Raw genomic sequence first — 16,319 nt, forward strand, 5'->3', positions numbered from 1 at the left:
CCAAAAGTAGTCAAATCATTTTCATGCAAACATTCATCTAACAAAGAAAGATTGCTGCACATATCACATGTACTAGAAAGACATGCATTGAAAAGAAAGTATTGATCATTAGGTGGCTTACAAAAAAAACCTGATATGAAATCTTTTATAGTTTGAGGTGGTATTTTTATACCACATTCTTGCAACATTTCTTTACTATGCATGGTACCACGTATGGATTGAAATACATCATAATGGTAACGAAATTGAATATGAGTTTTACAACAACATGTCATTCTTTCCTTATTAATCCTTACATACCATGGTTTAAACTTTTCAAAAGATCTTTGACTAATGGTAATATTTAATACCTTACCATCTACAAATTTTTTAAACAATTCAGTTTGAGTCATGTCCAAAAGGTGTTTAGGATGTGGATCACGTATTTTTGACCCAATTCTCAATTTAAGAACATCTCTTGAATTAGGTGATACTCTTGTATTATCATGCCAAAAAATTTCAATCAAACTTTTGATTTCACTAGTAAGTTTCATATCACATCTCGAGAGTCTACCACTAGAAGTCCATAAAATATTTGTTGGATCACATTCAAAGTTAACCCTTCTCTTTACAACTCTTTCTAAAGTCTTACGATTCACATTAAGATAGCCACTTATGTTGGTAATCAATCTTTTGTTAGATGTTGATTTTTTAACGAAAGCTGTTATTATTGCTCGTCGTGCTACATTCTTATCTTTAGACCGACTTCTCTTTCCGGTAACATCAAAGGCACTAGCAACAATGGATACAACTTTTTTTAAAGACTCATTTTTATTCTTGAGTTTTGCATACATTCCCAACCTTCTCATTACTTTTCGCATTTTAGACATTTTAATTAGTTGCAACATTAGCTGACATTGAAACCCAAATTTCTTATTATAAAAAAAATGGCTATACAATCTATTAGCATGTGTCCTAATTTGTCTCCATGAAACCAATCCCTCAAGATTATCTAACACATCATTAGGAATATGAAAATTATGTTCAGACACTTTACTATCATCCTAACATGTTTGTTCAGTAGTTGGTGTTTCTATGTCTACATTCATGCAATTTTTATTTTCAGACACTTTACTATTTTCACTGTTATTTGGGATTTGAATATCATTTTCAAATTTTCTTGGCATTTCTTTTGGGGTAGGCATTTCAATTGGAGTGTTGTGTGCATGATCGTTTGACAATTGCTTCTCATGAAGAAAATCTAAATCATTTAAATCGTAACCTGCTTCTAAAAAATCACCAATTTCATCATGAGAGAAAATTTGAGGGTTTGGAGACACACCTGTATTGAACACATGATTAGAATGTGCACCTGAATTTTCTTGTATTGGGTTCTCTTCTTTGACTTCTTCATCCATCATGGTATCCTCAATGTCTTTCTCCTTTGAAACATTGTTCATGTCTCTAATTCTTTGTCTTCTCTCTCGTTGATGTTGTGCTTCATTCTCTTTATTTGCTACAATCTCCTCATCTGTCAAAACTCTTGCTTTCTTCTTTCTTCATTGTTCTGATCCCATGTTTGCAGCAATTTTGAATTTGAATCAGTAGCAAGCAAATTGTATAAGAGGACAAGAAAATAGAATAAGCGTGACGAAATTCAGTGTTGCAAGTCAAAATTGTTGTTCAATCATTTCAATCATTGAAATTGGGTCGGTGGGGCAACTTTTTGGACCCAACAGGTACATCAAAAATGGGTACCTAATTTCTTAAAAATTGGGCACCCAATTCTTTAAAAATCGGGTACTTATTTATAAATCGGGTACTTGATTTTCAAAAAGTCGGTATAATGGTTCAAAGCAATCGGGCACCCGATATGTGAATTAAAAATTGGGTGCCCAATTCGTGAGACATGAGCGGGAATTTGGTATGGCTCCCAACTTTTGCATGGGGTTTTGCCTTGGGGAAAGGCATGGCATAGGCTTGGTCCCACCAAGCCATGCCTTTGTGCTCCTTTTTTTCCTAAGGTATTTAATCGACAATTTCTGGTATTGTCATAATTTTTTTATAGTCATTCCTATTGAATTTTTTGACTAGACAAAAACCCATTATAGGTCTTGCTTTTGTGATTTCGAAAATGTAAATTTTATAGAGTTATTAGTTTATTTTATATTTTTCCATTATTTATTAATCAAAACTATCTCCTAAACATTAAAAAGTGACATTCATTAAAACTTTAATAACTTTTTTATTTTATAATTTTTCTTAAATTAATTTATATGTCATCAATCTACATACAATTCTTTTGATGTTTAAAATTTTTTTTACAAAAGTGAGATTTTGATCAAATTATGTGGTCTGTACATGAGAGGTTTTAAAATTTACTTTTATAGCCAATTAAAAATTAATAATAAAAAAATTATTCAATAAAAAATTTTAAAAAAATATTGTCATCAATATTATGTGTATTAGGTAAGTCCCTTTAAAAGGATTTGCAAAAATTCATTTATTTGTGTCAAATTATGGTGTCTGCATACAAGCATGGTATGGTCCTGAAACAGGCATTTTGAAAAAGTGGTTTCTAAAGATCCATACCAAAAAAATAATCTATCATATGGGTGCACAAATAAATTACATATTCAAAAACTAGATTCTGAACACTAAAAATTTTATTTCTAGAGTTTTTTAATATTCAATCTCTAAATACCTTAAATTTTGACATCAATTGACAAAAAATTTCAAAAGTAGGAAAAACACTTCCACTTTTTGGCCAAAATTGAGACCCAACTTCTTGCACTAACCCCATAAATTCTCCAAGGTGAAGGTAAATGATGAAGGTACAAGCCACAACCAAAATGAATGCAATAGGAAAAAAGGGGATATTTTATTATCAGTAAAATCTACTTCTACATTTAGTACATGTAAACAAACTCAAAGACATTCCCTATGGCTTTACAATGGTCTGATCTTGGAGAAAAGTCCTACTCAAAGTACCTTCTCTCAAACTCCACCAAGAACTGCCTTTGCAATGCCAGAAATGTTCTTAAATAAACCTCGATTAGGTTTAGGGTTAGGAATAAATTCTAGAATATTTCATTTGGAATCCACCACCAAAACAAAACGTTCTAGAAATCATGTTAGAAGCCGGTGTAAAATTAGAACAATCCAAAAATGGTAGTCCAACTTCCGGGAGGCATAACTTTTGATCTAGGACTCCGATTGACGAACTATTTACATTTCTAGAAAGCTCTCAAAGTGATGTATAGCCCTATGGACCAGCTTTTCTCTTCCATCTTTTTTTTGGCCCATATGAGGTCATTTATTGCATCAAATATGACTCAAAAGTACTCTTAGGAAATCTCCAGGAAACTTCAAAATTGCAATAACTTTCAAACCGTAAAGCCTTTTGACTTGATTCTTTTTTTGGAGTGTTTTAAATTACAAATATAATCGTACTTCCAACCTACACCCTCTAACACATTATAGTTATGGCTCAATTACAAAATAACCCATTTTTTGCATTGACACGTATCCCAAGGTGCTTAAAAACTCTAACCCAAAAAACTAATAGTGGAACTATGAGAGTTGGAATCTTTATTTTACCCAAATGGGTATCCAAAAATGAAAACACTTTAAACAAAAATTAACACTAAGCATATTTTTGGGTGATATAGGATTGCCCTTACACCACTGGATGCTCCTGCATTAGTAAAACTAGGGTGGGCATGACACCCACAAATCTTCACTACTATAAAAATAAAGTTCACTTGTTAAGTCTAAAATTTGGATCACTTCTAATGATCTACCCTATGATGGGTCTGCTCTATTAAGAGATTCAAGAATTTCACCTTGATTAAAGGATTTAAAACTTACAACAAAGTAAGCACTTTTAAAGAGATTTACATAACTCTATTAGAATGATTCTATTAAGAGATCTAGCTTGATTCAAAGTGCTTAAAAATGTATCAGTACTTGATCCTTTAGTTAGTACTATAATGTTTGATTATAGATCTTCTTTTTCCAATGTCTGATCCTTCTTTGGTCTGATATAAATCTATTACGCACTTTACTTCTCTGCTCAGTCACTCTTCCTTATTTCACCTTCTAACTTATCTTTGGAATCCAAACCTTTAACATGTGCATACACACTCACCATATTGAAAATAGGGCTTAGATCCTCCTTATATAACCAATGTGATAAGGTTCTAAATAAAGATCAATGACCCAAATTTCTTCCTTTTTCTGCTTAAACCTTCCCTATTTTTTTATTGGTTAAACACCTTGATAGGGATTAATCATCCATGAAAAAATATTTAATCTAGTCCTTAAATTACTCTTTGGTCATCAAAACATGCAATAAGTCAGCCAAAAATAGTTTACCTTAGTGTTTATGCAATTCAAAACAAATATGTCAAAATTGGTTCACTTGATACATGAAAAATATGATGCTCAGTCATGACTAATCTTCATGTTGTCCCTTGGCTTCTTAATGCTCGACATTCAGTTTATAACTTGGCATGAACTAACTCTATCTAACTCAACAAAAACTAAATTCTTTGTTACTCAACATGTATATGAGCACTTAGCAACCATAGACATTCTTAACAATGACAATCTCTCAAGCTTCACTAAAATATGATTAAGGATAAATAAATTGCCTGGCCATAGTGGGATGGCTCAGTTGCAATGATGACTGATGAACTATGACATTTAAATGACTAAGTGTTTGACACAAATAGACACAGAGATGTGAGCATCAACAATCTCTCTCTTTGGTATTAGTGGAAAAAATAATTTGTCATGATTTCACATTTCATCATAACTAAAAATAGTATTCCCGCTTACACTATGACTAGATCTTCATAAAAAATTCAATATATAAAAATTATATAGATGAATTACATTCTTTGAATTCAAAAGGAGGGTCAATTGAAAATGTTTCAAAGAATCATACCTTTGATATCCTTCTTCTTGCATTTCCCCTTTAAGTTATGAAATATTTCCTCCATACATATATACATTCCCCATTGTTTTTGTCACTTATGGCTACTAGGTTGTTGGGGTCAAACCATACTTATCCTAAATTGTATTATCATGGCTAGGACATGATCCCAACTATTTATGGCTAATTCTTATAACCAAATCTTCATTTCTAGGGTGGTAGCTAGATCAACTAACCTGGTAGTCATGGTGAGATTTGGATCTCATTGTGTTGTCTCCTAGCCTAATATAAGCTCTCTCTACATAACTACTAAATGAGGTAAACATATTATATGAAGATGAGCTTAGCTCTTATTCTTCCATCATTAGCCACTAGCTTGAATAATCTTCATTTGGCAAAAGTTAGTTTATTGAAATAATTAGAACTAGAACTTGCATCCATGTTCAAAGAATGTGTTGATGCTTTCAAATGTAGTTGTTGTCTGCCAATAAAATATTAATTCTCCTTTGTAAAGAATTTGACATCACACAAGTTTTGGTACAAAGAAAAAATGTTCTTTAAAAAATCTTCTACAATATTAGTTAGATTTCACAAGTGTGCTTTCTTTATTTCTTTTTGAGTGGATACATTTTCAATGACTTTCTTCTCAAATTTTATGGGAATCCACTTCATCATATTTTTATTAGCACCTATATCATAATTATTTATCTTCTTAATAATATGAACCAATTGGGATATAACACAAGCATTCTAATTAAGGTTTTCAACATCAAATGCTCCAAGGAAAATATCCTTAATCTCCTATAGCACTTTCTTTTATTTTTTTTATTTTTTGATTTCTTGTTGTTTGGTCTTTCTTGCCGTCAAATCTTACAAAATTTGCACTTGTTCAAATGTTAAATTTTCACTATCAAATTTGGGTATGACAATAACTTTGTCTAATGTCACTAGCTTTCCAGGGGACATTTCTTTCTTTTTCAACAATTTCTTCTTTGGTGTGTTGTTGCTTGATAATGCTAGCTAAAGTGATTGTGATGAAACATCAATACTCAGTCTCTATGTCTCTTTTGGTCCACTAGCATGCATACTTATAGAGGCTAACACCTTGGGAGTTAAAATAACCTCCTATTCACTAGATACTAGCCTCTACAATTATTGACCCTATACCTTGGTCACCATATCACTTGTTTTTATCTATCGCCTTATTTTCCTTTGGAAGAGGTCCCGAGACTACTACTTGTATCTCACCAATAGTAGAATTATCTACTTGTGCATTCATGTCATCAATTTGATCCTCAGTGGTCTATACTTCCTTAGTAGGCTCTTTAAATTTCTTCTCTTAAATTTTAGATCCCCTTTATTCCTCACCATATATGACCAAAGTCTTTTTTGGTATTCATTCGAATTGTTCATTGAATTCAATAAGAACAATAGGTGTCTCAGTAATTGATATACTTACCTATTTTTATGTTCCTTGCTCTCCAATCTTAGGATATTCCTTAATTTGAACAATAATTAGATTGGATGTATCAAATAAAATATCTTTGATGGATTTAGAATCTTTCTCCCCTTTATTTTTTTTGGTAGACACTATCTCTTTTGGCTCAGTTGACATTGTAGTCATATTGGGCAATGTGTTGTAAGCGGTTTCAACCTCAATAGTGTCTAACTCTGTCTATTTGCCCTTTTCTTGAGCCATCTTCTCCATAGTATCAATTAACTATTTTTTATTAATATATAGATCATTTGTATTATCTAGATCTATTTTCTCATTCCCCTTTTCCTCTTCTACCATTGATGCTAACAATCCAAATGATTTATTCCACACCAACTTTCTCTCTTGAACTACTTCTTCAATTTTGTTTCTCAAAATTTTATAATCTTGTCTTTGGCACAAATTTATTTGTGAAATATCTTAGTGCTAAAGAAATATGAGACTTCCCTAAATATGGCATTGTTTGCGCTAGGGTTGTTTCCCTTATTTGTCTCTATGTATACATTACCTATTTTTGTTTGGAATCTATTTTATTATACAACTCCTTTGGTAGCACTTTACCTAACTCAATGAAAGTATACTTAAAATTTACCATCATATCCAAAACTTCTTGTTCTCCTTTTTCTTTATCTCCTTTATCTAACGAATCATATTTTAAATGCTTAAATCCATAAAGGCCTACTAAACTTTTAATATTTTGCATACCTTGTATGTATCTTGAGGATGTTTCCTATGTTCAATATTGAATTTACTTAGATCATCAGATTCTATCATTTCTCCTTCATCATCATCCTCTTCATCATAAGGATTTAGAATAATATTTTTACTCGACTTCTTCTTTTAGCCTTTCTTGGTTTATATTGCTTCTAATTTTTGAGCTTCTTGGGTGATTTTCCCTTAACTAGCATTGTAATTCTCATAGTTCCTATGTTGGGCTCAGTAGTGGTAGGGGTAGCTTCCTTGGATCTCTCAATTGTTACTCTTATTTTCATGGAGAAGGGTAGTATAACCACTTTCTTCAAACTCATCTTGACCTTAGGATCAACAATTACTATATTGTTTCCTTTCGGTGCCTAAGGCTGAGCAATCATCAATTTCTTACACTTAGATTCATTCTTTTTATCATTACTCTTCTGGTCTTCCCCTTTTCCTTTAGTAATTTTTAGGGTTGCCTCTACAAGTTTTTCTTCTAAATCTTTTATTATTTTATTTCTTTTTTTGTCCATCTTTTGTACCTTTGTATGCATCAACATCTTAATATTTGTAGTCTCATATGTGTCAAATGGCTTAATTCTCTTATCAATTTTCTTTGACAATAATTTTGTCACTATTATCGATACTTCATGAACACTTACTTCTTAATGCATAGGCCTTAACCATTGAACCCTTAATATAAAAGCTTGGGCATAAGTATAGTTGGTATCCACCATGAAGCATATATGATCATAATAATGAGCAATGTTTGACTTAGTTTCTCATTGTATTCTTCATTTTTCTCTCAAACTCATCAAAATACCCATTCAAAATTGTCTCAAGATTCTCTCCTAATTGTTCAACGTAACCATTGATCTATTTAGTTACAGGTCTAGTCTTGTTCGATACTATTTCACCAATGGTAGTAAATGGATTATGTGCATAAAAGAATACACATGATATAAGTGAGCCAAACTTACAAGATGTATTCTTTTCCTTTATAATGGATCCCAAATTCTAAGTTAGTTGAATCAAATACAACTTGGTCAAATCAAACCTATTGTCTTTCTTGATAATTTTGTAACCCAAATCAATAGTTATTCAAAGTACACTATTCAGTCAAGTTGATTGATAGAATTTGTGAGAAATCACTTAGACTACACAAACTCAACAATAGGATCATCAATTGCATCAATTGACATCCCACAACCATTTCATTTTTCCTTATTAAGTTCTTCAATCACATTCTTATCTTAACATTGCATGGTTTTCACTTGGTCAAAGCTAGAGCATCTAGTAACTTGGTGAATGGTTGATTTTGTAAACTTCACTAGCCCATTTTCTATCGACAACTTCATATCATGTATCTTCCTCAAAACTATATTGATCCACTCAACGTTAAAAATGTTTGAAAAATATAGGTCATGGGTAAGCCCTTTTTTGAAAACTCTTATGTTTTCTTTAGGTTTAGAACTCCATTGTCACATAGCTTGTTGTAAGAATTCCTTAACTCAAAATCTCCAATCTTTCACCTATAAACATATCGTGTGCTAGGATGACTCATGGAGGGATAGATGACAATGCCCTAGATGCATCTCCAATCATTACTATTTCAATTAAATTCACTAAGTAGAAAATTTGTTCCAACAAACGTCAAAAAATTTACTTAATTTTTTTGATGACATGCACAAGATCTTTGCAAACTTCATGCAAATTGATTTGCACACTCTAAATCGCTAGGTGAATGATGAAATGAACAAAAAATTCACTTTATACCTTCAAATGACCAAAATAACCTTTGTATTCAATGCTTCGTACATATATTAGGTAGATTCAAATACATTGCAATTGTCTCAAGATCTATAAGACAACTCAAAATTCATGCTCCATTGACTAACTCGGTCATGATACAATCTCGGTCACAAAAAAATATCAATTATCAATCACATATTGGTCTACATAGGAGCTCAGTGAATATAATGATTCAGTCGCAACTGATATTTATAATGATTGTTTGCATCAACTTGGTATATATTTCCTTTGCTCAATTCACATTTCATAACTATCCTAATTGATATGATATTATGTAAATATGGACTTTTACACATCTTATGTTAGTAACTAATGTATGATAGATCTGAATAGAAAGAAAACAAGGTTTTTGTTCTTAACCCTATTTTCAATGGGATGATCCAAATTGATTAAGCACAAGAAAGTGATCGATGTGGAAATGGGAGAGAGGAGGGTTAATGATCTTTCTATTTGAAGGGTTATGTTGAGATAATGGGTGTTGGACACATTGCATAATATTGTTATATTACATTATTTTATTTTATTATGTGACATTGCACCTAGATGGACGTGCAACATGGAAATATTCTCACGGGATATACTTGATGAGTTTTATTGTAAAATTGTGATAATATTTCATGTAATTTTTTAATATCGGGAAAAAAAATTAAATTTTCAATATTAAATGTGGGGTCAATGGGTTGGGTAGCACATAGTTTTAGCACATGGTTTATGTAATACCATTTGGTGGTTTTTTGGCACTTGCTACTATATATGCAACCACAAGGGTAGTTGTTGATATGAGAAAGCAAAAAGGGCAAAAGGAAAGACTCGAGTTGGACAAGGCTTGATAGCTTAGCCAAGGGAGCATTTATGAAGGGTGGAAGCATGGCATGAGATGTGTGGATTCATGCTTATTTACATGGATTTCTTAGTTGTGGATATGACTTAAAGGCTTCCATGGTTGTATTGCAATGGTATTTTTTATTGAATAATACATGGTGATGGATGCTTTTGGAGTTTGGGTTTTTCCCTCAATGAGGGTTTGCTAAGGTATATCTTGTGTCACAATTTTTGTGGGTATGTTGTCTATTCTCTTGCACGTGGATTTTAATTTTATATTTATTTTAGATTTATTATGGGTTATGTGGAAACAATTATATTCTTTGTTGCTAGTTTCCTTATTAGTAGTATTAGAGCACTATGGTTTTATTATTGTAAACTTAGATTGAATCCATGGGAATGCATGAGAGGATAAAAGAAAGGGTAAGATATATGAGATTTGGGGGTTCTGGGTTTGCTATTATGATGAGATGTTGATAGATTTTGGGCATGTGAAATTGTTGGAAAAAAGGGTTTTTTAGATGTTTCATTTAAAATGAGGGTTTAAGGGGCGAGCTTGCATAAATGATCTTCTAGGTAAAAACAAACCTCACTATTGGATCTAAGTCGATGTTTCCATAAATTTTGATATATAATATATCCTAGTTGGGCCATGTTTAGAGGAAATGAAAGAGTTTTTTAATTTTAGCCCATGATGATCGTCAAATTTAATCCTATCAGAATTTTTGTCACAAAAAAGAAAGAAAAAACCACAGTAAAAATGGTAAAAGGATTGTCTTAGGAAAATGGCCATAACTCTCTCATAGAATATTAGACAAACTTCTTACAGGCGTTGGAAAGCTAATTCAAAGCACTGCAATTTGATGTGGGTTTGCTTATATGATTTTGACATTTTGTCAGGTTTTAAGAGCCCAAAAGTTAAATGTTGTTTATTTTGAGCATAAATTAGGGCATAACATGGACATATAGAGTCAAGATTTTGTCTTCATATAGTCAATAAAAAGCTCTTGGAGAGCTCTACACATTGGTTCAAATTTGGTGTAGGTTTGGCATGGTTTATTGAGTGATATATCAATCTAAATAGTTTATGGTATATATTGACTATGGTAGAATTGTGAGTTTATGACATTGTATATTTTAGATATTTGAATTTGATGTTATTTTATACTCAATTCATATTTCAAATTGGTCTCATGATGATATGGTTATCAGTATTTGGTTTGGATATGTATGATGATTTGTCTACAAGTTATGCAATGTTGTAAGTAGTCTATGCTTATAGGTTGCATTTATAGCTTAGTTATGGATTGTCTATGCCCATTGATCTTTTATTATGAATGTAAATTTAGACTGATGGCTTCTATTTGGGTTGTCTATTCACTAAGTCACATGATTTTTTGATTTTTTCTTCATGTAGAAGGGATTAGATGTTGTTACCAGGTATAGTCATGGTAGAGGATTGTTGTTGACTATTTTATGCTAATAGGTTGGACATATTAAGAGTCAGATGCTCGGTTCATGGATGTGATCATGGTGTCATTAATTTTGGTGTGAAATGATTGGATATATAGGTACATCCTTGATGTTTATTGGTTTGGATTTCTAGTTTGGTTATCTTGACTTATATCTTCTTGGTTGAGGATCATGGTTATTTGGTTTCTTTTGAGGAGCTCATGATGTGCACTTTGAGTTCTTTGATGGTTTGATGCCTTGGTTAATTCTCATGGTTAGGGGATGGTTTTTTCCTCATGATTTCATGGATAGCTTGGATACATAGTTCAATGGGAGCTTGTGATAGTGATGAGGTGACAGTGCATGATTAGTTCCTTGTTTGGTTTGTATCTTCTAAGTTTGGAGATCTTGGTTTCACTTGGTATTAGTACTTTGCTTGTGTGGATAGACTTGGAGGATATTCATGTAGGAGATGACTTTTATGATGCCATAGGTGAATTCAGACTACAGTTGAGTGGGAGTTTATTTTGGCATTGATATATTTATTGAGTGTTTGCAGATGTTGGAGGTTTATCTTAGATCTTGTTGTTGCAGAAGCATCTTTGAAATTTTCATGGTGTGTAAATATGGTTAGATCTTTAGGACTCATGTAGTTCTTGGTTATCTTCATAGTGTGTGGAAATGGTTCTTCATGGTATGTGGAGATGGTTTTCTTTATGTTGTGTGGAGATAGTTGCATCTTGAGGACTAACGGGGTTCTTGGTAAAGGTGTGGTTATTTCTTTCATTTGACATATTATCCTTAGTGCTAGGATGGTTTCATTTTTATTTCATGGTATACTCTTGATATGCATTTAGAGTTTTGACATGTTATAGTATGTTCATATGGAGCATGCAATCTCTTTGGTTGAGATGGTTAGATCATGTTGTCATGTTTATGTTCTTCAGGCCATGGTTGGAACTTTGATAATGTTATTGATTTAGTTTCTTGGTTTAGATACTTTATGATATTGCTATGTTGCATTTGGAGTTGGCATGGATTGATTGGTTATAGGTGGTCATGGATACTTAGAGATAGTGGTGATGTTGATTTCACTTGGATTAGAGAATTATTTTCTGGGATAATCATTTGGTTTTAGGAAGAAGTCTGAGGGGCATTCACTTGATATGGACTTGAGAGGATATTGTTCTTAGATGAGTCTTGGTTGGAGACTTGGATATCTTGATGAGCATTCTTATTCCCCACTCTTGGTCTACTCGAAGGTTTGTTACTTGAGAGGTATAGCCCATTGTTTCTCTCAGGTGCATTATGTTTATTCTTGTCTTTCATAGATATGGATCTTGAGCTATGGTACATGAGTTAGTTCTAGAGCATTCATCTGAGAGATAGTTTAGCATTGGCTATCTCATTTGTATATGCTGTTATGTTGGTTGAGTTTGGCAGATGGTTCTATATTGGGCATATTCCTTGGATTAGGAATTATTTATGAGTTTGATCTTCTTGTGAGAGGCTTACATCCATGATTAGTAATATGATATAGTTTAGGTGTTTTTGTGACTTGTTGGTTGGTGTTTTATGGAGGAGATCATACTTGCACAATTTACATCTAGAGGTTTGTGTAGAAGGACATGATACACGTTATGATTTGCATGGTTTCTCTTTGGTCTCAATTATCTTCTTAGATGTTTAGTTTTTTCTTACATTGGATTTGAGATTGGTTGGAAATTGTGATCAATTTTTTTTGCTCATGTATGTCATGTGAGAGATGACATGGCTATTTCTTTATCTCCTTCCTTTGTTGGTTGTGGAGAGCTTGGGAGACTACTGGAGAATTTTTATGAGAGTTGTTCTTGTAGGTTATTGGTTTATGTGTTGTGGATATCCTTGAGACTACATGGATTCACTTCTTTGAGATGTTGTGAGTGGATTAGTTATGGATTTGCATTATCTTTTGTAGTGGGAGATTCTTGGTATATATGTGGCATGTATTGCTCTTAAGGCTTGTGATTGCAGGCTATAGATTGGATATGTTGATGATTGTAAGGTTCACTTGGTATACCTTTGGAGGTATGGATATTTGGATGGGTTTGGATCTTGCTGTAGGTGAAATTTTAGCTATGGATATTTGAAAACTACAAATAAATGTGATTACCTTTGGATTAGGTTTTTGTACTTAGAATTTCAGCTGGTACAGGATTTTATGATCTTCTAATGCAACAGGTTGGCTAGCTTTCTTTTGGATGACTTCTATTTATGTTCAATGGCCATGGAATAATAAGAGGTGAGATCATTCATGTTTGAGATGCAAGATACTTTGATTTTTTTGTGGGTACTATTGTCACAAAAGTTTGCACCCTTGTTCAAATTTTTTACCTAAGGACAACCTTGTAAAACATGGAAACAACCTCCAAGTTCTGGGACTTGAACAATGATGTCGAGTCTTCAGAAAAGGCAGGTTTCCTTTGCTATCAAGGAGCACCTAGACTATAATTGGAGAGAAAAAGGGAGAAGGAATGAACAAAAGAAAGCTACCTAATCTATTCTAAGGAGGTGACGCACCAAAATAGAGTGTTCACAACAATCTCTGCCCATACTTACACAATATAACTATCATGACAATCCAAAGATATATAGACTCAGACTTGTTTTAACCTAATAAACATATGCATATCAAACAACCAAATGAGTGACACAGGGAACAATAGATTGACTTTATATCATTTGTAGGCCAAAAGAGATACATGCATGTAGGTTACAAATATGCATAATACATTGAAGAGAGGCAACTCTAGCTTGCATAGTACATTGATGGCTGAAAGAGATAAGATGGAGTGTCATATAATTTAGAGGTGAAAGGGAATTTATAGAAGTATGCCAAAGCAATAATAGAGAAGCAAAGAAGATCCAACCCTAAGAAAGATTACAAAAATCACTTTTATAGTGTAAACATAACTTACACAACTTCTACACTAAGATAGAACTTCAACAACTACATTCAAGTTTGCAGGGAATAATTACTACAAAACTAGGAAAGATCTAATCATTGCACAAATCCAAACATAGGAAGATCACGTATTCACCAAATAAATCTCTGAGAGAACAAGAATGATGACCATTAACCTTCTGACTAAGCAGATAGATCAATAGGCAGTGATGGAGTGTTCCTCATACTTATCAATTCTGGGGAACAAAGAAATTGGTTGTAGGAGGTTAAAAGATCAAATTTTCCATCAAAGAGCTACCTATTCCTTGTTACCAGCATACCAAGTCAAATAAAAAATGCAGTTCAACCATATTCAATTGTCACTCTATACCTTTCTTGCTACCTGATCGGTCAAGGACTCTTCCTTTTCTAGCTTGATAGGTAAAGCTCCTTATATTTTGGTCAACACTAGAACTGATGATCCTATGATCATCAACTATGGTCAAAACTCTACTTGTCACCCTTTTCTTGTAATCTTGACCTCTACAGTCTTATGATTACATATACCTCATAGCATCAAGCCCATCCTTCATTCTCCTTACGATCTTTCGATAGAAACAAGGCCTATGATCTCACAACATAATGATGGATTTATAACACTCTTGGCGTAAGGTTGTGGCACCATCAATCTCCTCTTGTGATGTTATAGGTGCAGTTGATTTGACCTTCATGATCTTATGATCATAGTCTATTGTAACATTGACAGTTGTAGCAATAATGCTTACGATCCTACAATTGTGGTTAACTAATTTTCTATCATGATTGTGATAGTCTCCTCATTTTCACTTGCAACCTTATGATAGGGGAATATCGTAAGATTGGAACACCCAAAATCCATCTAAAATTGGCCTCCATTTCTTCTTAGCTTGTGATCTTGTGACTCTAACATCATACAACTAACCTTCCCCTTCGTGGCATTGACAACCTAGGAAGTCAACCTATGATTCTACAAAATCTTGGTTGTCGCAATAACCCAACGATATGCCAATAGGAACCTCATAGCATCTTATTGTTGCTTGATTTGCTCAATAATCCTTCAAAACAAAGGTTATCGCAAAATTAGGACCATGTTATCTTATTGTGGCTTTGAGACTTAAAATATAATGTGAAATGGCCTGGAACCTAGGGTAAAAGATAACCTAAGGTTATAATGTGCACTTGTGTACATTCAAATGTTGGATCTTTAAATATTATGACCGTTGGATGGGTTTAAATATTTGAATTCAATCTTTTGGTGGGGAGAGCACTATTGGCCAATAAGTACCAAGATGAAGCACATGGTGTACTTTGATCTATGTGGTGGATGTGCTGGGAGGGGTTGCTCCCTTATTTATTTATGTGGATACAAATTGACCCTATGCAATGTATAGAACAAGTGGGAGATTGTTGAGATAAAGGGTGTTGCAGACATTGCATAATATTGTTATATTGTACTATTTTGTTTTATTATGTAATGTTGCACCTAGATGGGCATACAACATGGAAAGATTCCAATGTGATATACTTGATGAGTTGTATTGTAGCATTGTAATAATATTTTATTTAATTATTTAATATTAAGGAAAATAAATAAATTTCCAATATTAAATGTGGGGTTAATGTGTTGGAATTTACATGTAGGAAGTATACTTTTGAGAGAAGGGGTGAATAAGAAGTTTTGAACTTTAAGCTATAAATTTTTTAACTAAAATCATTACATGCATGTAACATTTCTAATTAACATGAAAGTAAAGGCATGCATGAAAATAGATAACACAATATTTGATCACCTAGAAACCGTCCAAAATGAGAAGGTAAAACTGGAATGGGGATGACACCCACAACTTATCACTACAAAAATATGTAACTTGTCAAGGTTACAAAGTTTGACCATCAGCAATGGTCTGCCCTATGAGAGGCCTACCCTGTTAAAGGCTCCAACACCCTATTAAAAGTGTACCTTTCTAAAGGATTTACAAAACATTCACTTGGAATATCACCCTATTAAAGGATTTACAAAATGGTTGTTAAACTAAACTATCTTCATAGGATTTTCATTCTCCTAATATAATTGCTAGAAAGTATAGTAGAATGTGTTGACCTAATCACTTACAATTTTCAATTGCTGATTTCAGATCGATGTTTAGTCCATTCTAATCTAATAA

The sequence above is a fragment of the Cupressus sempervirens genome, chromosome 6 (genome assembly GCF_028749045.1).
Source record: "Cupressus sempervirens isolate cs-2001-9-10 chromosome 6, ASM2874904v1, whole genome shotgun sequence".
Lineage (NCBI taxonomy): Eukaryota > Viridiplantae > Streptophyta > Pinopsida > Cupressales > Cupressaceae > Cupressus > Cupressus sempervirens.